This window comes from Monodon monoceros, unplaced genomic scaffold, assembly GCF_005190385.1.
Source record: "Monodon monoceros isolate NGI ecotype Baffin Bay Population unplaced genomic scaffold, NGI_Narwhal_1 Super_Scaffold_14, whole genome shotgun sequence".
Classification (NCBI taxonomy): Eukaryota; Metazoa; Chordata; class Mammalia; order Artiodactyla; family Monodontidae; genus Monodon; species Monodon monoceros.
Window position 1 is genome coordinate 10,632,378 of NW_021703770.1, and position 25,184 is coordinate 10,657,561.

Sequence of the window (25,184 nt, forward strand, 5' to 3'; positions counted from 1 at the left end):
GAGAGAATGGACTTGAGTCAGCAAGACACTGCTCAGATAGTTGCTGGCTGGGATGGCAAAGCTATCTTGAGTATCTCTGTGACAATATTTAACCTTCAGCTCGACCTTCTAGAAAGTACGGCTGTACCACCCTCCTCGTTGGTTGAAATTTCTTAGAGTGTTGGATCACATGCCTCCAGTGGGCGCAGATGTAGGCTATTTCGGCATCTGGGGCCAAGCAGAGTTGACAGAGAGACTGACACGTTATCTGTTCCGGTGGCCATCTGCTCAGCCCCACTCATGGCTCATCAGAGGGTGAGAAGGACCTGTCTGCACAGTGATTCACTGATGCCCACCGGGAAGCCCTCTTTTTAACATCCTCTTTCTGAGCTCCTCAATTAGCATTTGAGGCCAAAGGGGACCCAGAGGAGAGGGAGGCAGAAAGATCTGCCAGCTGGATGGAGTGTGGTCTGACTAAGCAGCTGTGGGAGACAGGCCGAGAGAGAAGGAAACTCTGGCACAGCTGGACCCCCTGGGTGGAAACTTACAAACAACCGCAAAAAAGAATGCTAATAAAAGCCCTCCAGAACGGCAAGTATTCATAATATTGCAGAGCTCCTCAAAGGTTAAGGATCTCGGCCAAGGACACAAAAGAAAGGCCAGAGCTTCACAGAAATCCAGAAATCTCTTTGGATGAGTTTGCATGAAGGGGTAGCCACATGAGCAGATTGTTTAAAAGTCTAAGTATATCCGTCGAAGATGAAGTAGATCAACGTAGAGATGGTGCGCGGAGAGCCTGGAATAAAAAGCCAAGATGGGAATTACCCAGCCCTGTTCTAGAAAGACAGGTGCTGCGGCTGGCAGCTACTCAAGTCTCTAGAATTATTCTGCGTTCTCTGGTGTGGGTATAAAAGAAGTGATTCCTTTTCCTAAAGTGTGGTGGGCCAAACGATTAAGGCATATACACAGAAAGAAAACTTATTTTAGTGGTTACGTATTCACTTATACCACTCGTAATATGGAATGCATCATATCACATGTTATTTTTCTTCGAACACAATTAAGTCAAAGGATGCAAACCTCTTTCCCCAGACACACCAAACCTTGGAGCCCTTGCAGTTCTCTCTGCCTGAAGTCTCCTCTGGCCAACCTTCACCCACCCAGCTTCTGCTTGCCTTGCAGGCCACACTCCAATGCCTCTTTCACAGAGAGAGGCCTTCCCTGACCACCGTGTCAAACATGGGTATCCCCTGGTGGTTCGTACTCCAGTCTACTGTCTATTTCTTATAAAGCACTTCCAGGGTCTTGTCCATATCTTGGTTTACTTGATGGTTATATGTCTCTATCTTCTAGAATGTAAGCTTCACAAGGGCAGGAACTCTTCTGACTTATGCTTGCCTCAATTCCCAGCATCTTACCATGGGACGACCTCCTAAGCCATGGTCGAATTTATGACCATGAGAGGGCCCTGCCGACTATGAACTGGAGCTTGCCATCTACCTCTACAAGGATTAAATTATGAGCTGCTGTAGCCGCTGACCCTCAACACCCACTGAAAGGAGCTCAGCGTGGAGATCAGGAAGGAGGCCCTCTGCGCTCTGGGAAAAACTGGCAGAACAGGTCTTCAGATAGTTAGATATTTTCAGGAGAAGATTCTATGAGCCCAATTCTTGCATCTCGTCCTATCTAGAAAAAGCACTAAAATCTTCATGGTGACGCCTGCTCCTCGTAGCTAGCAGCAGCGTTCTTCAAAAAATATGTGCTCGATTGCATGTACCCTCCCTTCACCAAAGTCACATATATACAGACCTTCCCCCCTACCTCTTTGGAGCAGTTTCTGAGAGCTCTCTGAGATGCTGTCTCCTGAGCTACAGTCCTCATGTTGCCCCAAATAAAACTTAACTCACACACACACACACACACACACACACACACACACAAAATTCCCAGCATCTTGCCCATTGGTTAGCTCACAATAGATATCTAATAAATATTTGTTGAATGAAGAGCCATCGAAATGAACTATGGCCTTAACAGTGACATTCTTGCATAGGAGAAAAAAGTCCGAGTTGTGGCTAGAGCATGGTGAATTGTGTGCCACCCTGGATATGGCCGTGGGAGGATGTAAAATGTTTGGTGATAATTATACCCTTCTCTTCTCTGGCTGAGCCGCAGACCTGGGAGTTAAGTAGGGACAGACTGTTTGCCTTTTGGTGGTAAATATGGATGGGGGAACATGGCTTAGAACTGAGTCCAGAAGAGGCTAACTGCGCTTTCTCCTTCTGATGGGTTCACTTACCCAGCTGCAGCTCTAAAACTTCAGGCCTTCCTCCATCCTTCCCTCCCCTCTTATCCCTCCATCACCCTGACTCAGGGTGAGGCCTGCTCCAGTGGGCTGACCTTATGGCAAAGGTAGGAGGCAAGAGAACACATGTGACTCTGAAGAGACAGAAACAATGAGTAGCATGTCAGTGGCGGCCAGAGCCCCAGTCCCAGCCTCACCGGTCAGAAAAGCCATTCTGTCATGGAAAGAAGCAAGCCAGGGTAGAAGCTTCCTCTCCAAATCCTTCTGAAATTGTAGAAGTTCCTATGTGGAAATGGGTTAACACAGGAATGGCTGGAAAAGAGAATGGTTCTCCGTAGAATCAATGTCATGGCCATGCATGTGTCTGGGTGAAAAGGGAAGTCAAGAACCACCCTGAGCAACCATGAGCCTTTGGGTGTCATGGATTATGTCTTTAACCATTACTTGGATACCACAGGCCCTAGTGTTATCTCTGTGCCTAGAAAACTGTAGTGGTCAGTAAATGTGTGCTTAACAATGTGTGCTGAAAGAATGGAAGACTGTATGAATGATTAAATGCATTAAGGATTGAGTAAAAAAGAATGGAAGACTGTATGAATGATTCAATGCATTATGGATTGAGTAAAATATGCATTATACATTGGTCTCTTATGAATCTGGTTAATTTTAATCTAATCTTAATTCCCGATCACCTTAGGATATATACCCCAAAATTGAATTCACAAATATTCAAGGCAGGGAACCAGAACCGAGACAGCAGTGACCCTGCTAATTTCTGGCCACATTGTAAACCCTCTTGGAAGAACTTTTAGCTCCAAGCAGGCTGAATTAGACTGAGTCCACATCATTTGTGACCAACGAATAAGCCATTTCTATCTGCTTCCCACCTCTGGAGCAGGGGTTCTTAACTTGGGTCCATGGATTCTACAAGGGTCAGAGGACATAATTCTGGGAGGGCGGGGGGACCGTGAGTTTGGATGAGAACAATGTGCAGCTTTATTTTCACTCACCTCTAACTGAAATTTGACATTTTCATTACTTGTGAATGTAGGCAACAAACCCCAGTGTATAAACAGTATCTATGATTTTATCAATCACAGAAATCACAGATAATTTCCTATCATATGTCAGCTGTTGCAGGTACAGACAGACCTCATTTTATTGCACTTCATAGATACTGCATTTTTTTACAGATTGAAGTTTTGTGAAAACCCTGAGTTGTCAGATGACGGTTAGCATTTTTTTAGCAATAGAGTATTGTTTAATTAAGGTCTGTACTTTTTTTAAAAAGACATAATGCTATTGCACTCTTAATAGACTACAGTATAGTATAAACATAACTTTTATACGCACCAGGAAACGAAAAATTCATGCACGTCACTTTATTGTGATATTTGCTTTATTGCAGTTGTCTGGAACCGAACCTGCAATATCTCTAAGGTGTGCCTGTACTCACGTCTACTTCAAAGTCACCTTAGTTATTGGACCTCTCAGATCTTATTTAACACCTTCATAAATAAATGCATACTGTACTTGTGTAGCCAGGCCTCCGGGGTGGTCCTTTAAGATCCCATCGCCTGGTATTCACGCCCTGGATAATCCTCTCCCATGAGTGTGAGCTGAACCTAGTTACTTGCTTCTAGTGAACGGAGTATGGCGAGAGTGAAGGGATGCCACTTACGAGATGAGGCTATAAAAGATGGTGGCTTCCATCTTAATCCTACTTCTTCTCACTTACTCCTTCTCATGAAGCAGCTGCCATGTTGTGAGCTGCTCTACAGAGAGAGGAAGTAAGGGTCACCTCTGGTCAACAGTCAGAGAGGAACTAAAGCCATCAGTTCAACCTCCCATGAGAAACCAAATCCTGCCAACAACCAGGTGAGTGAGCTTGGGAAGCAGATCCATCCCCAGTTGATCTTAAGATTACTGTGACCCTGGCCAACACCTGGATTGCAGCCTCATGAGAGATCCTGAACCAGAAGACTCAGCTAAGCCACGCCCAGATTCCTGACCCACAGAAACTGTGAGAAAATAGATGTCTGTTGTTTTAATATGTGTTTGATGCTCAGTAATGGTAACAAATATAGTTATCTATCGACTGATAACTATATCTCCGTATAACTAGTTCTTTTTGAGGTGGGGTCATAGACTTCACCAATCTGCCAAGGTGGTTCATGCCACCCAGAGGTTAAGAGCCCCTGCCCTAGACTCTGCTTTAGAGAAGACATGGGTCCTGGAAGGGGCATTAGGTTGTAGCTTACATCTGAAACCACATCCTGCTGACCTTGGAGGTAGTGAACGGAAGGAGAAAGGAGAACCAGGGTGGGCGGGGTTTGGTTCAGCTGATACGGCATCAGAGGTTGGAGCAGATGTTCATCAAGACAGCAAGAGAGGGCTTCCCTGGTGGCGCAGTGGCTGAGAGTCCGCCTGCCGATGCAGGGGACGCGGGTTCGTGCCCCGGTCCGGGAGGATCCCACATGCCGCGGAGCGGCTGGGCCCGTGAGCCATGGCCGCTGGGCCTGCGCGTCCGGAGCCTGTGCTCCGCAACGGGAGAGGCCACAACAGTGAGAGGCCCACGTACCGCAAAAAAAAAAAAAAAAAAAAAAGACAGCAAGAGATGCCAAAGGGAGACGAGAGAGCAGAGAACCCACATGGCAAGTTTGCACCCAGAGTCGGAAGGGTGACAGAACAAAGGGCAGACGGAGAAGCCAGGGGTGGAGCCAGGTGTGTTAGACCTTGCGAAAACAGAGCTCACCTGACTGTGCAATGCAGGAGTCCCCAGGGAATGCTGTGTCCCCAGGTGCTTTGGTCTGGTGTTTTTAAAAGGCAAGGCCAACCAAGAAAATATAGTTCCATCTCTCACTGAGAGTAGTAATCCCATGCTATGTGATTGGCATTTGTACACTACTCTCCTGCATTGTAACCAAAGCCTGCCTTTTTTCTAGACGGTAAACTCCTCAAGGGCAGGACCCCCATGTCCTTGTTTCCTTTGTACCCCAGAGATCGATCACAGTATAACTTTTCATGAATGACATATCTGCTAAGGGACAGCGCTGGGCCCGGGAACCAGAGATGAATTGGGTTCCATGTCTGTCTCAAGTTGTTCATAGTCGAAAGAGGAAGCCAGATAAATACAGACATTGACATTAGAAAGCCGTAACTCAAACATGAGCTGCACTTCTGACCAGGTTTGGTGGCTCTCCAGGCCTTGGAAGGGGGTGACACTCATTTCCCTAATTTGTGGAACATGAAACGAGATGATATGTTTAAACTGCCCCACACAAGGCCTGACGTGTCACAGGAACTCCTACCTTGCTTCCTATTCTCATACTGCTTCCAGTCTTCTGGCCTCAAGGTCTCGAGGGTTTGTGTGAGATCTGATTCCTGTGTGGGAGCTGTGGCAGACTTCTGAAGGTGGCCCCCTCTCCCAACAGGCTTCCTTTCTCACTGCCAGATGCTATTAAGCCATGTGCCATGTTCTGTGAGTTCTCAGAGGCAGGGGCCATGTGGAACTCATTTTCGTCACTCCAGCAAGTAAAAGAGCGCTGCCTCCAAACAGGGCCTGTTCAGCACATGTTTGATATCTGGTTAAAAGGGTAAATGAGAAATCCTCGAAAACCCTCCAAAATGCTCTGCAAGAAAGGCCATCATGGGGCTTCCCTGGTGGCGCAGTGGTTGAGAGTCCGCCTGCCGATGCAGGGGACGCGGGTTCGTGCCCCGGTCCGGGAAGATCCCACATGCCGCGGAGCGGCTGGGCCCGTGAGCCATGGCCGCTGAGCCTGCGCGTCCGGAGCCTGTGCTCCGCAACGGGGGAGGCCACAACAGTGAGAGGCCCGCGTACCGCAAAAAAAAAGAAAAAAAAAGAAAGGTCATCATGAACTGGGGAGTAGGGGCTTTGACCTGGATCTTAAAAGTGCAGAGGACTCAGATGAGTGGAAGGAAGCTGGTGGTGGTAGAAGGAAGACACGGAAGGCTGCACACCAGCCTTAGAACAGCGGTGACCTCTGGGCAGGAAGGAGAGGCATGTGATGGGGTGGGGGGGAGAGGACCACAAAGGGAGCTTCAGTGGCCTCTGCCAAGTGTCATTTACAAAAACAAAATGAAACATCAGAGGCAACTGTGGCAAAATGCCAACATGTGTTAAATTGGAGTGATAGGTGCAAGGGTGACCGTTCTATTCCCTGTGCTTCTTGCTATGTTAGAAATAGTTCATGATAAGAGAGGAAGGGGAGGAATGGCATGGGCAAATGCAGAGAGATTGGAAGATTGTGACAAGTACCGAATAGGAAAGCCCTGAAGTAGAAGACTTCTTCCACAGACTCTATAGACATGGAGTGTCCCCATAGAGGGGAGGGAAGAAAGTTGGAGCTGTCCTTGGTCCTGAACCAAAGCCACCACCCCCACCCCCCCTTGGTCACTGCTATTTCTGGTTATCCTAGAACACTGGGGGTTTCTGCTCAATTCCCCCAGTGCTCATAGGTTTCTTTGGTATCCTCCAACTTAATATTTTTAAGTCTGGTTTTGCCCAGTTGCTGCAAAAACAGAAGTGTAAGACAAGAACAGGGGTGTTTCTCAGCCTGACAATAGTGTCTACTATTTATCGAGTTCTCATGAGTGCCAGCTTCCATGATAGTGGTTTCTGCATGTTGTCTCATATTGTTTTAATTATCCCCATCTTACAGATGAAGAAACAGACACAGAATGGTTGCAGTCAGGTAGCCCATAAACGGCAGAGTTGAGATTAAAGCAGGTCGCACAAGTATATGTCCCAGGAATTAGCTGATTACTCCTTGTGGCACATGCAAATAAGGTCTTAGCTTGGAGGAAAGTATCCCCAGGAAGTCACTGTCTCAGTCCTTTCTAGATTCTTTCCATCTACAAAAGCAGGATCATGGATTCCCTAAAAAGACAACGTAGGTGAAAGTATCCCGTAAACTATCAAGTCCTCTACGAATGCTGGCAGCTCTGTCTCTGTTTTTGATAGTAGTGGTGATAGTGAGAATTATAAGCCTTCTGCAGATGTCAACAACGTAAACCATATTCTACTTCTATTGCTCAGGGAAGTAAGCCAAGGCCAAAGGAAAAAAAAAAAAAAAAAGAAGAGAGAGAGAGAAAGCCCCAAGTTGGAGTGGGACCGATCTGGATGGCTGGCCCCATTTTAACATGTATTAGCAGTGTGGTTGTGAGACAGTCATTTGATAGCCACCCAGTCTCAGTTTTCTCCGCTAAGAAGTTGTTATGTCAGTAAGGTTCCCTGTTTCCCAGAGTGAAAAGGTAGCCTAGGATAACTACGATGACTCTATGAGGGGAGGGCAGCTATTATATACCGAGTGCCTGCTGCCTCATGCCAGACATTGTGCTAGGCGTTTTATGCATATTAGCTTCAGTCTTCATAATGGCCCTAGGAAATTTATTCTTATCTCCATTTCAAAGATGAGAAAACTGAGGCTCAATGAGCCCTTAATAGCTGTCAGCTAAGTCAGATCCAACTTGACTCATCCATTACCAGATGGCACTTGAGGAGCTGGATGACAGGGACTGGTAGGTGGGAGGTGGCTCCACTCGTTAATTTTTCCAGAATCTAGGCAGATACTCCCATGAGCAGGTCCCATTCATCGCTGGAGCCTAGGGAGAGAAAGCCTCTCATGACAATGCACAGTTTACCAAAATACCAAATTCCAAATATGGTGGAATCCAATCTGGCTACCCTGATGCTCACTGTAAAGCAATTATACTCCAATAAAAAGGTAAAAAAAAAAAAAAAAAAAGAGCAGCTGCCACCGGCCCTCCTCTGCCTCTCCTTTCCCCTAGTCTCTGGATCTAAGGAAAACCTGCTCTCCAGGCTGGCACGAGCCCATGCAAGGGAGCTAGGCTCCCTCCTCCCCCGCTCAGAAGCAGGGGAGGGAAAGGGAAGGAATTGTGCCAAAGGTCACAGTGTTCCCGGTCAGTGTGTTCCAGCTTTGAAGTCAGAATGCTGTCAGTGCCCAGGCAAGAAAACCGCTGCAGGCTGCTCCACCTGCCAGACCTCCAACAAGCTCCAGCTGGGCCCCGGCCTCCACAGCAGCTGCACACTGCAGGGAGGGCTGTGCTCACCAGAAATCCCCTTTCCAGCCCCAGCAGCATCCTTAGGAAACTGTGCCTGCAGAGACGGCCAAGCCATAAAGCACACAACAGCCTCACAAATGTGCCCAGGTACCTTGCTCCCATATCCTCTGAAAGTCAGCCACGCATGACTCCATCACCAAATTCCACGGGGAGAATAAGCATTTCTACATTCTCCAGCTCTCTCCTCCTTCTCTCCCTTGACTCATAGCTTCTCTTTAATTTGTTTAATCCTATATCCCCCAAAAAAGATTTATTGTGAACCCACTATGTACCTGACACGGGTCAGGTAATGGTTAAGGTCTAGTTATGAAACCATAATTTTCCCTGTTCTTGTTAGAGTTTATAGAGGGAAGAAGACAAATGAAGGAATTAATGAACCAATTAAGACAAATGAAGGAATTAAACAACAAATGAAGGAATTAATACAGAATTAAGAGTTGTGATCAGCACCATGAAGGAAGGAGAGGAAGGTGCTTTGGGAGAGAAGAGACATAGGGCAACCTGAAAACTGGAGGTCAAGGAAGCACTCCTCAAGCAGGAGGGAAATGAAGTTGAGGACTGAAGGATCAGAAGGAGGCAGCCTTGTGAGGCCAGCTTGAGAGTGTGGTGAAGAGTTTACCTAAGTCACAGCATGTGCCAAGGTCCTGAGGCAGGAGATAGAATGGCATGTTTGAGAAACTATAACAGTATAGCATAATGGGTAGATGTGAATCCAAGATTAAACTGTGGGACCCTGAAGGATATACCTGGATTCTCTATACCCAGCTTTCTCAAGTAGCGTCAGGTAGGGACTCAGGGAGGAGACACCTTTGAGCTGATTAGTCTGGGCAGATTAGAAGATGAAGAACCAGATGGAAAATGTTCCAAGTGAGAGGTACTTTAGCAGACATCCCAGGTCTCACAGTTAAAAGGAATGGAGCAGCAACTTGAACCCAACCTGTTAACTTAAACGTGCATAGTTTTCTAAGCTTCCTCCAGAATCGTGGTGCACGGCAAACACTATGTGTGAATGGAGTGGCACTAAACCACAGGTGCGATACTGTGCCTGTCTCCTCTCATCACTTACGTGTTCCATGGCCCTCCACACTTCACGTATAAAATTCAAGATCAAAGATAAGATGGTTGAGAATTTCAAGATGGCAATGGCAGAACGTTACACCAAGCATGGAGCTCGGCTGAGCACAGGGCCCTATATGACATCCCCTGGCTGGATACACATGAAGCCAGCCCTTCAAGAATGATACTCTAGGCAGTAGTCTTGACTATAAACATTTAATATGGCTAACTGTTTGGATTGTATTAAAAGATTTAACCTGTCCAGGTATAATTTTATCTTCCTAGAGACTTTTGCCCTGTGGTTTTTCATATCAAATGGTAGTAATGGGTATAGACTTGAAAGCCAGGGGAAAGTTCTCATAGTAGAGCTCACGCTGGCTTAGGTAGAGCCAGATTCAGAGCCCTCTTTCATCACTGTGTAGCTCAGTAACCTTTGGCAGGTGGCTTAGCCTTCCAAAGTCTCAATTCCCCATGTTGTAAAACAGGGGTAATGGCTACCATATCATAGAGGAGCTGCTAGAATTTAAAATAATCTGGGCCACGTCCCTGCATATAGGGACACAAAGTTAATGAGTGCTATTGTATTTTTTAATTAAAAAAAAACAAAAAAAAACAAAAAACCCCCCAAAACTTAGGTCTCTGAACTTCAGATGTCCTGGTTACTCCTAGGACCCCAGACACTCCCCAAGCTGCTTGTCACCTGCAAACACATATCTGGCAGAAAAGACAGATTTGTTCTATGAAGTAAAGTGAGGGGTTCAGTGGGTCCCTAACACAAGCAAACATGGTTCCAACTCCAACTCCATTCACTGCTTCACCCTGAGTGAATGACTTCACCTCTTAGGGTCTCAGTTATCTCATGGATAACTGGTAGAAGAGGGATGATACTGGGACCTACTCCGGGGAGCTGTTGGGAGGATTTCGCGGGCTCTATGTGCCCATTAGCAAGCTACTTGGAACAGAACAGTGCTCAGTCATTTATTCCATGCCGCAGTTTCCTTTCTGCAAAGCGGGGACACCGGTAGTCCCTACTGCATGAGGTTGTTTTCTGGAACAAATGAGGATGTCCATGTAAAGTGACTGACACGGTGCGTGGCACATAGGGCACAGTGAATGTGAAATGTGAACAATGATAACAGTGGGTAGTTATCACATCACTGACGAGAGTGGATATAACTACCACAACTCTCTCTTCTACTCCTTCCCACCGCACGGGGTATCTGACGGTGCCCAAGAGCATCTGCTGGTCCAGTGCTCATTTTCAACTTTTGCTGATGCCACTTCGGCACCCCTCCCCCACCAGAAAATACAGTTTACCCAAGGACTGAGTCTATTTTCGTTTCTAAAGAAGGAAAACAGATGCACGTGCCAAAGCACAGACTTCTTCAAAACAAGACAGAGCCCGAGACAAGGTCACGGCCCTGGCTTTCAGAATTAGGAGGGAGGTGTACTTTCCAGTAACCTCTTGGTGGAAGATAATAACTGCATCTCTCAACCAGCAGTTATATGTCAAGGTCACTTGTCCTCATGTCTAGCACAGAGGGTCACAGGCTTCCCTATTTGAAGCTGGGAGATTATCTGGCTTCAAACAACATCAGAACATCAGCCGTTGTCCCTGTAACCTGGCGCCTTCCGCCCTCCTTCTGTAACAAGGAGCCATTATGAACAGTTTGAGTGCCTTATGCAGGCCACAAGGTGACCACTGTCTGCGCACCTTTCAGATAAACCTCTCGTTTCTCCCAACCCAACTCAGGCTCACCCTGGTTAGCTTAGTTTTGCATTAAACAGACGCTTCTTGTGCACCATGTGCCAAGCATAGTGCTAGACACTCAGAGACGGACCGGTTGAGCAAGATGCAATCTGTTTTCTGTAAGCCAGACTTTAAAGAGCAGATTTCAATATAATGTGTTAAATGCACTGAGAAAGAAGAAAAGAGAGCACCATGGAAACCCAGCAGAATAGAAGAGGGGCTTAGCCCTGCGTGGGTTCAGCGTAAACTGGAGAGGGGATACCCGATCTAACCAAGAAAGGAAATGGCTAGTTTTCACCTGTTACTTTGCTAAGTCATTCACCTTACACACGTGGATGAAGTGACCCTTCCTCCAAACCCACTCATATTCTCTGGCAGCTCCTCCAACCCTCTCGCATCTTAGCACTCAGCACCTGGTTCCACAGGTACACATTTTATTGTCTAACTCCAGACTAGAAGCTCTACAGAGGCAGCGACCGGACCTGCCATGTTCTCTGCTGTGGTCACAGCAATTACCATGGTGCCTGGCACAGAGCCGGCGCACAGGCAGCACTTAGCCCATTGAATAATACATCTTGTGATGACCTAGGCAGTGGTGATACAACTTAGAAGAATACGCCTAAATAAGTAATTAACAATAGAAGTTACAAATGTAAATACTAAATGAATGACACAGACTGTAGAATGTTCAATTCGGTTCAATTAAGCTCAATCCAGCAAATACTAACTGTGTCTTCTATGTGAAAGGAACATTCTATGAACAAGAGAGGATACAAAAATATATCAGCAAAAGGAACCCCTGCACTCAGCTTACTCAGTGTTATCCTAGAGGAGAGGATACAAGTGCACAAAATAAAGATCAACATAAATTGGAGGCTGTGAAGATTCGAGCAGAGGGACATGAGGAAAGACTTCAGAAAATGATCAGAATGCATCTTAAGTAAAGCACTTCTTCCATGAGGGTTCAGAAGAGTGAGAAGAGATCATTCCAGAAAGAGAGAATATCAGAAACAAATAAGAAGGAAGCTGGAACATGACTGGTGCTTTCTACAAAGTCCAGTTTGATAGTCATGTAAAGACAGCGTTTGGGAGTACAAGGACCTTGGCCTCAAGTACTCAGTGACCCAACCAGCTCTTCCAGGAAGGTCCTACATCCACAGTGCTGGAGCCTCATGACCCCAGACCTTGATAGCCATGCTGAAGCATTGATCCCTTTTATTTCTTGCAGCAGGGAAGCGGCACAATCAAAGCTATGTCTTAAGAACACTTATAGGCATCTGTGTAGTGGATATACGCTGCTTTGGTCTGCCCAAGACCTCTGCAACCTTGGAGGACCTTCCCCTCCTCTGTTGCAAATGGTCCTAATATAACTTCAATCAGAGTAGCCCACCCCAATCCCCAGGCTCAGGAGTGGATACAAGGAGCCCCATCACAAAAACCAATCCCACTGCAATAAAGACTTGCCCAGTGGTGGTTGTGTGACTGAATGGGGACAATTAGCATCTTTTCCTGGATTGATGCACAGACATCAGGAAAGAGAAAGACATATATAAGTGGGTAGGAAAATAAAAAGGAGCTCCATCGAGGGGAGCCATACAGAGCTGGGAACAGCAATGGAAATGCACCTGAGATGCTTAGAGGAGAGCGAGTCAGCAAATATGGATGGATGCAGCAGAAATTTTAGGTAAAGCACAATGGGCCAGACACTCAAAGGAGGACGATGGATTCCTGCTTTGGTGGACTTGGATGCCAGGCTTAGGGAACGACTCCTTCTCAAGTGTGCGATGAGGAACCATTAAAGGTTTTTGACAAAGGAGAAGGACTTCCACTCTCTGCCTGAGCAGATCATAATTGTATTCTTCAGAAAAGTGTGGTGAAGTGGAACTAAGCATAAGCTGGGGTTCAGGCAGTGCATTCCAATCCTGGCTCTGCTCTTTCTGTGTCATCTTGGGCAACCACACCACAAGGGTGAGAGCAAGGGAGAAAATCAGAGCTACATCAGGAGGTGCCCCATCTCCCACAGCGGGTATTCTAGAATAGGGGTTGGCAAACTACTTTATCTTTGTAAACAAAGTTGTACACACTGTCCGTTTACACGTGGTCTTGCACGCAACAGTGGCAAGACCAGTAACAGTGACAGAGACTATATGACTTGCAAAGTCTAAAATAAGTACAATCTGGTCCTTTACAGGAAACGTTTGCGGCCCCTGCTCTAGAGTCTTACGGAATAAAACTTGTTGTAACAGGATGGGCAATGGGCAGGAGGAGAGAAAAAATTAAAACGACTTCTTGATACACACATAACAACTTAGGAAGGAGGGAAAGCTAATGGGATTGGCAATTCTTCCCAGACTTAGGGGAAAAAATTATTTTCTCCTGACAGATAGACAATGGCAGTTTTATTGAGAGATAAAGAGGACTGAGATAAAAATGGAGAAATGCAGACGAGAGAACTGGGTAAACTGAAGGCACTGCAAGAACCATGGAGACACGAGAAGAGAAACAGAGCCATAGAGGAGAGAGCCAGGCAGAAGGAAGGCACGAAGGAAAACACCTATGATGAGAGAGATGGGAGCTTTAATACATATACAAATTATACTTAAATATTGAAATATTATAGGTACATTTATCCATATGAATATGTATGCTCATTTATATAATGTAATTTGTATTTATATAATTTATTTATATATTTGTATCTGTATGCACATCTGTATCTATATCTCTATATATTCTGATACTTATCTATAGATAAATAAGTATATTTATCTATAAACAGGTAAATATAGATATCAACATAGATAGATAAATAGATCAGCATATGTGTGTGTGTGTATGTGTCTGTGCGTGTGTGCATATGTGTGTGTGTATGTGTCTCTGTGTGTGTGTATGTGTCTCTGTGTGTGTGTCTGTGTGTGTGTCTGTGTGTGTGTATGTGAGTGTGTGTGTGGGGGGGAGACAGAGAGAGAGATGCTGGTAGCTCCTCTCTGGGGTTTTGGCAGAGTGTCAAAAAAATTACCTTAACACAAAGAAAACTTGGGTAGAAACATCAGAAACCCATTTCTTCATTCCAAACTGTCCTGCAATAGATAATCAGGATGTATTGACCCAAAGGGTAACCATGTTGACAGAGACGGAGACAGAATCAATACAACGTTTCCATAGCAAAGTTTGCAGAACACTGAGGTAAATAAGACTGTGTTTTCTGCAGGCTTTTATCAGAAATGTCTGCTTCAGGTTTACGACACTTCCTTCCCAGTCTGTCTCTTTCTGAGCATATAAAATGTGCTTTTAGGGCATGTCTTGACTGATTGCAAATAGCACAAATGGGAGTAATGAGATTTCTAAGTTCCCCCCCACCTCCAAAAAACAAAGCTATTTAACGATTTTAGAGACAGGAAGAGGGGCCTATTATCCTCGAGAAGAAAACTCCAGTCAGCCTCAGAAAGAGTCACAATCCCTTTCAGAGTGCACACCATCACCCAAGACAACAGTCTTAACTGAACGGTATCAAAAGTCTTGACAGAGCTAGAGGAGAGGGCTCAGGATAAAGGGAAAGAGAGGGAGATACAGGGGTCCTTCTATGCCACTCACTACTCTTACTCTGGAATGACCCATAGCGCCTGGCATGGATGCAGGCCGACCAGGATTTGAATTCCAAATCTGACACACGGGAGCTGTTCGATCATGGGCAGGAAGTTCCTTAAACTCTCCCGGCCTCAGTTTCATTTGCGGAAGTACAGACAGTTTCCTATAGTTGGAATAAGCAGCGCTTGTGGGAACTTCACAGGAGACAGTGGTGATGGTAATGTAAATACAAAATAATAATAATAACAACCACCATCATTTCCTGAGTGTATCATTTGTGTCAAAATCTGTCTTAAATGCCTTTAAATATGACTCATTTTATTCTCACAACAAACTTAAGAAGTGAATTATTACTGTCATTAGCTCCCTTAGAAAACGGAGACTCAGAAAGGTTAAAGTGAAAAGGCCAGAAGTAGAATCCGGAAAGCCCAGTGTCAGGGTCTGTACTATTATCTGCTGTCTCTACAATGAGGTTGGAAAAAGAAGCAGGAGTTAGATCATTGCATTAATTTCCTAGGGCTGTCATAACAAATTACTACAAATAGAGTGGCTTAAAATAACAGAAATTTATACCATCACAGTCTGCAGTCCAGAAGTTTGAAGTCAAGGTGTTGGCAGGGCCCTGCTCCCTTTGAAGGGTCTAGTGGAGTATCCGTCCTTGCCTCTTCCAAGTTCTGGTGGCTCCTGGCAATCCTTCACTTCCTTGTCTTTATAGGTGCACCACTCCAATCTCTGTTTCCATCTTCATCTATTCTGTGTCTCTGTGTGTTCTCACCTCTTCCTGTAAGGACAGCAGCCATTGGATTTAGAGACCTCGAGGTTATTTCAAAATAAGCTCACATTCTGAGGGTCCAGGCTGACATAAATTTTAAGGGGACACTATTAAACCCACTGTAATCATGAAGCCCATCAGTTCTAATCTTATCTCGTAGAGGCTTAAAGTGACAACAAATTATTATTATTTAGTCAGGGCTCCTTGGGTTATAAGTGACAGAAACTCAACTCAAATTGGCATAGGCATAAAAGGAATTTATGGGCTCAGGTAACTAAAAAGTTTAGGTATAAACTTCAGGTATAAAAAAGGTCAGACATATCTACTTTCAGGAACCCAGATGAATGCCTTATTTCATCTCTCACGTCTAATTTCTCTTGTGTTGCTTTCTCTGAAGCAGACTCTTCCCAAGAGGTGTCAAGGTGGCTTCCATAGCTCCAGAAGTAGGATTGAAAGGACAAATGGCCAGGTCCACATTTTTATTTTATTTTTTATTTTTATCTGCAGTTATTAGTAGTGCAAAGTTAGTAAAGATTATATCCTATCTTCTCATCAATTCCAGATGAAGGACATCTTTTTCCCTAAGTTTCTAACAAACGTCTAGGGAATGAATCACAGTGGACCAACGTGGATCACATTACATTCTTTAATCATTGTAGTCAGAGGAGGGGATATTCTAATTAGCCTGAATACATGCCCACACCACTCAGTCACCACTCCTGTGGACGATTCCAGGATGGTCCCCCAAGGAAAAATTGGGATATTGGACCAGAAGGTAGGGTAGGTACTGGATAGGCAAAAACAATACATTCCAATCATAGATTCAAAAGAGGAGAGTTGACAGAGTTGAATAAACTTGAGTTTGCAAAAGAAAGCATACAGGTGTTTTCTATTACGTTCAAACTTGCATCTCTAAATCAATGTGTTGCAAAGCAAATGGCACCTGAACTTCTATAGTACAATGGTCAGCAACATGTTACTCAGCATTGAACCATCAAAGTTCCTCCAGGCTCATCTACACATCGCCCCAGTAAGACTGACTTCTCCTTGCAGGCAAGGATTAGGATCATTATTGCCTCTTTGTCTACTCCAGCTCAATTGCATACAGAGCCCTAACCTCCGGAGCTTACATTTCACTTGGGGACGCAGCCTCTATGACTTATACAGGAGACAAAGAGAAACGAAATGAGACCAAAGTCCAAAGAAGGGGCTTAGCCTAGCAAGATGTCTGAACTAGACAAACACTTCACCCCACCCTGCACGTCTTAAATTTTTCCCAGAGTCAAATCCAATTAGAAGAAATGGCACAGGAATGGAATGGTCACATGATTCCTCCTGTAGATGACTATTATAAAAACCCGATTTAAAAACAAACAAACAGCAACAAAAAAAAACTGTTTAAAGGCTTTGGAAAGCATCCAAAAGCAGAAGCCAGAGAAGAGTTTAATTTTGAAAAAACCACAACTGTAAGGGGAAAGAATTGGGAATTTGTGGGTTTCTGACCCGTAGGTGCTCCACAACCCTCAGGGCTACAACTGTGAAAACCCGAAGCCTCTGCGACCCAAGGTGCCAGAGATCAGAATATAGGGCTAGGAAAGCAGGTGAAAAGTGAAAGAGGAATTCCTGGCAATGAGAGAACCACAGAAGTAATGAGATGCAAATACTGAGTGTAATCTCTGCCCAAATCCCTGGCTGACACTAAACTCTGCATTTACAGAAGAGATTCAGAGGGGCCAGGAAAAATCGTGAAGAGATCAGGAGGAAGCCTACTCTAAAGGTAGAGCTGCAACGGGTGAGATCTGTTTGTTTTGTTCTTTAACTCCAGGGGTTTGTTTTGTTCTTTAACTCCGTGTATGCCCAATTTTGCACAGCTTGGGTAGCAGAAAACTAAAGTTTTATGGGCTTGACATGGCAGGAAATAGAACCCGAGATTAGCAGACAAACTAGAAAGTAGGGGAGAATCATAGAAGAAAAAAATAACTACTGAAAGTGTGAGTCCCATTGCTGCCCAAATTCTTGGCAAATAACCAACTTACACGGGCACCTGGGAGGCCCCCAGAGAGCCACACTAAAAGAGCAGCAGTGGGAAGCCATAATAATAGAGCAAAGGGCTTCCCTGGTGGCGCAGTGGTTGAGAGTCCGCCTGCCAATGCAGGGGACACGGGTTCGTGCCCCGGTCCGGGAAGATCCCACATGCCGCGGAGCGGCTGGGTCCGTGAGCCATGGGCCGCTGAGCCTGCGCGTCCGGAGCCTGTGCTCCGCAACGGGAGAGGCCACAACAGTGAGAGGCCCGCGTACCGCAAAAAATAAAAAGAATAGAGCAAAAGTATCAGGTGCTACATACCTCTGAATCCAGGCAGGTCGAGTGCTCACTATAACAAACATCTAATAACCCTCAGAAGACGACATAATACAGATTTACTATTATGTATTATCTACAATGTCCAGTTTTCAACCAAAAATTACTACACGTGCAAAGAAACAGAAAAGAGGAATGCGTATTCAGGAGAAAAAGTCAGGCAATACAAAATGTCATTGCATGGGAAAGGATGTTGTCATTATCCGACAAATTTTCAAAATAAGGTATTAATGAAGGAGCAGATAAAGAATGAAGAAAACAACCAGCGAATATGTAATATAAAGATCAATAGAAACTCTCCAATCCACACAACAGAGATTTAAAATACTGAGGAAAAGTAAACAGAAGCTCAGAGACCTGTGAGACAATGTCAAGCATGATCCAACACGTGTGTAATTAGAATCCAAGAAGAAGTAAAAGATAGAAGGGGAAAGAAACTGATTTGAATAAATTATGGCCCCCAACTTTTCAAACTGGGTACAAATAGGGTAGGGGAGTGAGCCTTCTCTGTATAAACTCAGATCTCCATCAGGATGGAATTAGCCTCAGCAACGTTTGACTCAAAGGCTCACAGCTGAAAGACTATCTTTTAGGTCATGGCCACTGCTTTCCGAGGGAAAAACAATCTGGGAGTCAGAAAAATCTAACTTTGAAAGCTCAAGTCATTCCCTTTTACCTGTTATGTGACACTGGTTGAGTTAGTTCATGTCTCTAATCTGTAGTTTCCTCACCTGAAATATTGAGGTCATACTATGTAGGACATCTTGCCATACTGTCCTGAAGTAGCATATGTGAAACATATATAGTTTAGTAATTTTTTTACTAATATATTTTATCTCTCCCACCAGACCATAGATTCCAGGAATGTGGGGACTTTTTTGTCTGATTGCTCACTTTTATATCCCCAGAACCTAGAACAGTGGCCAAGGTATGATAGGTACCCAATAAACATTGGTTGGAAAGAGACATGCATGACTCTATCACGATGAATGAATTGCCAACAGAGAGTCTGGTTAGTGTAGACACTCCATGAATGTTATTTTCCTGCCCTGTTTTCTTTTCCTCCCACATTCCAGGAAAGGCATCTGACAGTTACTGTGAGACCAAGTTCACAGCTCTGGACCCATTCTCATCCCAGTCAAAATAACATGATTATTTGGCTGAGCGAGACAGGAAATGACCAATAGCCACAACTAATGACACAGTCCCTGGCCAGGAAGACAAAAGAACAGCTTCTGTGCAGTGTAAGCAGCAAGGAGCCACAGGAATGTGAGACAGAAACATGTTTTAATGATTATTTTTACTAAACTGATACAGCTTGCCTTCCAGTTATTCTTTGATAAAACTGACACTCAACTTATACGACTCAAATGTGATTTAGTCAGCCTGAATTCTCCTTGCTTCTACACCCACTTCTTCTGGGGAAAGGGATAAGTCATACTCAACAAAGGAGAGAATTCGAGTTCCTCATCTTTAGGGTGTTACAGAACTTTTCCAGGACCTGATGAATATTATGGATCCTCTACCCAGAAAAAAATACACATACAATGTTTTGCATACATTTTTAGGGGGTTGAAGGACCCCATCCTTCAGATTCGTGAACCATGTGGTCTGAAGCAAAGTGCTCCATTTTACAGATGAAAATACCAGGGTGCAGAGGGGGAAAAAAATCTAGCCCAAGGTCACTTATAAGAAATAGCTACAAACCGACCGCCCCCCCCCCCCCCGGTAGCTTCTAATATCAAGACCAATGTGATTTTCATTACTCAATAACTATTTTGATTTTTTATAAGCAGCCAAAATACCTGTAATCATCTCTGATGAGTCAGGTGTGTGACTCAGCCTGTTAATATCCATTTTGTTGGGGAAAGTATGAGTAGAAAATAATGACATTAGGGTTTGTACCTGAGAAGAATGCAGATTTAAATCTTGACCCTCCTCTTAGCTGTGTGTTCTTGACTCATTACTGAGCATTTCTGAGATCGTGTTTCTCTTGTCTGGAAAATGGAACTCAAGAGAACCTACCTCACAGGGCTGTTGTCAAGATCAAATATGATAATGCTTGCAAAGCATTAGCTGTTGTCAGTAGTAGTAGGACTTTTATAATTTTAAAGCAGTTTTCAAAATGGAAGTACACAATATTTTGAGTGATGACAATATCATAGGGATAAGTGTCCAGTTATCTACAATATAACTAGTCAGTTCATACGAGCACTAATCTCATAATATTCAATAGAAAGAGAATGTTTCCATCAGGATAGGCTGTTATCTCCTGAACCAAATAATCTTCCGAGGCTCGAAGGCTTGCAACAATAGAGATTTACTTCTTATTCACATAACTTGCCCGCCAGAAGTTCCACGGTGCATCTATTCCAGGGCCCCGTTGTGGAGCAGATTCTATCTAGAACATAGCTGGGCATCAGGTCAGAAGGGAAAGAAATACATGACAAACCACACGCTGTCTTCTGCCTAGTAGCAACACATATTGCTTCCACTCACACGTCACTGGCCAGAGCAAAGCCACATGGCCAGGCTATATATTCATGGGGTATAATCCCACCTCCATCACGGTTTACAAATCCCAATTTGTGGACCATAATGCAATCTATCTTGGTCGACGGGAGCTGCTCTCTGCAGAGACTGTCCTAAGTAATGAAATGTGACTATGGAGCTGAAATACTCAAGTCTAATCAAAATGACCAGGTGAGAAAAAAACCAAAAGAGTCCTCAGAGGACACAGGATAAAAGCCAAAACCAAATCAAAATGGTCCCAACTAGGCAAATGTGAAAGAAGTTGTTTAGTAAAAAGACCATAGTCTGCATGGAGGCTAGAAAACGGGGGCGGGGTAGGGCAGTGTAAACCATGAATGTCACCGTCACTGCTCGGGAGAGAAGGTTCTTAGTCATTTGGCAAGAGCTATCTCGGTGCGCTTGGCAGGCACGTTTTTGCCGTGGCGGTACCTGTAAACGGGGTCATAATAATACCTGCCTCTCAGAGTGTTCATGGGGATCATTAAGTGAAATAAAGATTGTGATGCACTTGGCACAGCGTTTGGCCCGTGTGCTCATTAAATGCTAGCTGATAGGGATAGAGACAGAGACACGGACATAGATCTATTTCCCATCATATTTGGGGTCTGGACCCTGCAAGACTGTGAGCCTCTGTCCCCAGCTGACCCTGGTGCTGCCTTCTGTCACAGGGTGGCCTGGCCTGGAGCCCTGACCTCTATATTGTGCTTTAACATTTGCAAAGTACATTCTCATCCATTTTTTCCCCATGTAATCCCTACAAGTCCACACAGCCTGAAAGTGGCAAAGCCAAACTCCAGTGCTGATTTCATCTGAGGCCTTTGGGCTCCAAATTCTGTGCTCTTTCTCCGAGGAAATTCTGCCACATCCTTTGATCTCTGTCTCTCTCTCTCTCCCCTCACCCTCTCGCTCTGCCACAGTTACTTCAAAAGGGACAATAGTTGAAAAATAATGATACTCAGCCATCCTATTTTTCATTCAGGGTGTGCATCTCCCTCTCAACACTCCAGTGTGTCTGACCCAAGATGTGACTGGCTTTGGGTGGTTTGGGTCCCAGTTCTGGGCTCCATATGCCCTGGCACAGAAGGTTGGGCCTGCTTCTCATTGTAACAAGGTTGCACTAATTAGCTGCATTTGATTTTGCATATGGAGAGTAAATGCAAATGAATGCAAAGCAGTATGCAAATCAGCAACATCCTGGCTCCCCAAAAGAAAGAGCCTGCGATACTGATGTCATGACGATGTATATTAATAGTCCGTCCCACCAAGACATGCTGTTTTTTCAAAAGGGGCAGGCATTCGGGTTGTTCTTTGGGGGAGGAACAGTAGTGACTTTATATTGAATTCCAAGTTTATGATCCTTGACAAGAAGTCTATTGGCCACAGTGCTATGTTCTCTATAGAAGATTCTTGTAGGCAATGGGGTTTGTTGGAAGGAGGCACAGGCTTGGGAATTGAGCCATATACCTTGTGATTCAAAGTCCTGTTCTTTGCCTGGTCTGAGACCTGAGTCTCAGTCTCCCCAGCTGTACAATGGGGTTAACCAACCTACTACCTACAGAGCTGTCGGTGAGGACAAAATGAGACCAGAGGCGCCTGACACACAGTAGGTGCTCAGTAAGTGCACATTCCCTTCTTCACACTTATTCCTTCCTCCTTCGGAAGTCTAAATTGGCAAATAGAAGTAAAGAGGGCTCGTCTTCTAATCCTTGCTTGCCCTGCATTGCTTGCCATCCCATTTCAGGATCTTTCTAGTACAAAGCTGTATCACAGACCAATCATTTTTAACAAAGGCCCTATGACCTCTTAGAGTCCTCCAAACGTGAGTAGATGACTCTGTCCTGTGCCCCAAAGTACCATCTTCTGAAAACAATAGCAGCTATTCTTACAAAGCTGGTGAATTCCTCCACTTTCTAGATCTAGTTCAAGCATCGCTGTATCCTGGAAGCCTTTCATGGGGTCCCTGAGAGACAAGGGGCTCCCGTCTGTGCCCCCAGAATGCCCGGTGTCCCCCTCCATGGCTATGTTCTGTTACTGCAGCTTGCTTACCTTTTACCCTAAATACACTGGCTGTTTCTCACGATGGGGACTATTTCTGAATCATTTTTGCATCCTTAGCCCATGGAACAGGGCCTGGCAAAGAGAAGATGCACAGTATGTGTGGGAGGGAGAGGGAGAGGGAAGGCGCGAGGGAGGAAGGATAGAAGGAAAGAAGCATCACCACATATTTAGCTGGAGCCAAGCACACACACACATGCAGTTACTCCTAACGAAATCCTGATTAAAATCAGACAAATTCTGGAAATGCATGAACACCTGAGCTTGAGTTCCCTGCCACCAAGTCCCATCCCAGAGCAAAACGAGGCCACAGGGACACAAATCTGCTCTCAGGCAAAGGCCTCACTCCCACGCAGGCAGTGTGGGGATAGAGGGGCTTCTGTGTAGGGCACCGAGCCTCCCAAACCAACCTCATCCACTCAGCTGAACATCTGAACATTCTCACTATATGTTAAGGATTCATGTTCTGTAACTGGACCCTCGAGCCGGATGCAAAATAAGTGGTGGCTCTTGATCAAAGTGCTTGAGGCCCACCCATGGGGAGCGTGCACGTGCACACACGCACACACCATTGCCACGTGCACGCGTAGGGGTGCTTGTGTGTACACAGACCTACCTTCACACTATACATGTGTACATCACGCAGACCCTCGTGTGTATGCACAGACTCACCTTCATACTATCCATTCATAGACACATGACACACGCACACAGACACAGGCACATGTAGGTGTGCTCATGTGTGTGCACAGAGCTGCCTTCACACTGTACAAACACACTCAGAGGCACATATTTAGAGCTCCTTACAGGCAAGAGACACACGCTCTGAGACTAGCTTTATCTTCCTCTTTGGTTCCAAACACGCAGGCACCGCTCTTGATGGTCACTGGCATCTCTGAAACTCCCCAGAAACTACAAAGGCAGCCCCAGAGCGCCCCGCCTGCTCTACCTGCCCAAGCCCATGGCTTTCGGCCTCTTAGGGCTCCACCCCCAGGAGGCCCCTGGCCCCCCTTTGAAGGCTGTTAATAAATAAACTTCAGGGCCAAAAGGCAGAGGTGTCAGCTGAGTGACCTGGGTGACTAACAGGAAGGAATCTATTTGCCACCCTCGCCAGCATTTTTTCATGATGGCTCTGGGGAGGCTGAGCCTCACTTTGCAAGTGAAGAAACAGAGATGAAGTGAGACGCCTCGGGCCACCAGCAACATCCTCCTGGGGCCTGGGGCCCGCCTTGCTCCCCGGCTCTGAGCTCTTTGCAAAATAAGCTCTTAGGAAGACAACAATGCAAAGATCCAGGGTGAAATTTCTCAGCCCCAGAGGCTTCTGAGAACCTCTCCACAGGAGCATCAGGGGAGGACACGCACTGCCCTCCCCTGCGGGGAGGATAAAGGCTCTCATTCCGCCCTGCTGCTGGCGGGAAGCTCAGTGGAAGGAGGAAAGGGTAGAGGAAATTGGGAAGCAAATGAAGGAGAAAGAGAAGGAAAGGGAGAAATAGAGAGAAAGAGGGAAAGACGGGAGGAAGGGCAGGCAAGCGGGCAATTTACCTTAGAGGGAAGAGTGGGCTCTCCATGGAAACAAAAGTGCCTGTGTGTCTTAAGATGCCACTAAAGAGGAAGATTGTAAATTTTCCACCCAGGAGGCAGGGATGATTGCCGGGCTTTGACAGCTGAATTCGAAAAACATTCCTATCCATCACCATAGATCCCGACTCCCACCTAGGCCAGGTGCTGTGGGGACGATTAATGGCAGGCCTCACATACCCTATTTTATCTCAAACGTTCCTCTTAGACAAATAATATTCTGGGATCATTTTCTCTCTTCCTCCAACTGAAAAGAAAAGAAGGGAAGGGTAAGCTGGGATGAAGTGAGAGAGTGGCATGGACGTATAGACACTACCAAACATAAAATGGATGGCTAGTGGGAGGCAGCCACATGGCACAGGGAGATCAGCCCAGTGCTCTGTGACCACCTAGAGGGGTGGGATAGGGAGGGTGGGAGGGAGGGAGACGCAAGAGGGAGGAGATATGGGGATATATGTATATGTATAGCTGATTCACTTTGTTATACAGCAGAAACTAGCACACCATTGTAAAGCAATTATACTCCAATAAAGATGTTAAAAAAAAAAAAGAAGGGAGAAACAGAGAAGAAGGAACGGACAGATATGGGCAAAAAGTATGTACCTGCCATGACACCAGGGAGGGTCTTTCATCCAGACAAATGTGCTGGAGGTGGACGGACTTAAATCTGAAACTCAGCAGCCCTTGCACCGAGCAACAGGGCCGGGGGTTGCTCTCACCCTCTGACCCTCTTACCTGGGAAGAAGAGGTAATTTAGCCCACGCTCTCATGGGATGGTTCTACACACCTAGTTTATATACGGCTTCTGTGAAAGGGCATGGTGGAGAGTCAGGTGCAGTGAGCCTGCCTAAAATGCCTTTCCTTCCCTCGCACGTGGAGCCTGTATGGAAACATATATATATATGAAAGCACCCCCTACTTTCTTCAAGGTAGAAATCCCTCCTTCCCCAGAGATAACCTCTCTCCTGATGTGCGGTTTCTCATTTCCTTAAACGAGAACAGCAGTCCTTACAGTCTGCTGTTTGGGAGCAACCCCGTCCTGGTATATTCTCCGTTTGCCCCCAGTCCCAGACACATCCATTCTCTGTGCCCGAGGGGGCTGACC

The 25,184-nt window shown here is 45.5% G+C and overlaps 1 long non-coding RNA gene across 5 annotated transcripts in view; it reads right to left on the minus strand.

The window, feature by feature from the left end:
* Positions 1 to 25,184, minus strand: part of LOC114895379 — a 376,741-nt gene that overhangs the window by 85,071 nt on the left and 266,486 nt on the right. For all 5 annotated transcript variants that reach the window (XR_003793521.1, XR_003793522.1, XR_003793520.1 and 2 more), the window contains exon 5: positions 15,357 to 15,564. This is a non-coding gene — a long non-coding RNA (uncharacterized LOC114895379). The remainder of the gene's footprint in view (positions 1 to 15,356; positions 15,565 to 25,184) is intronic.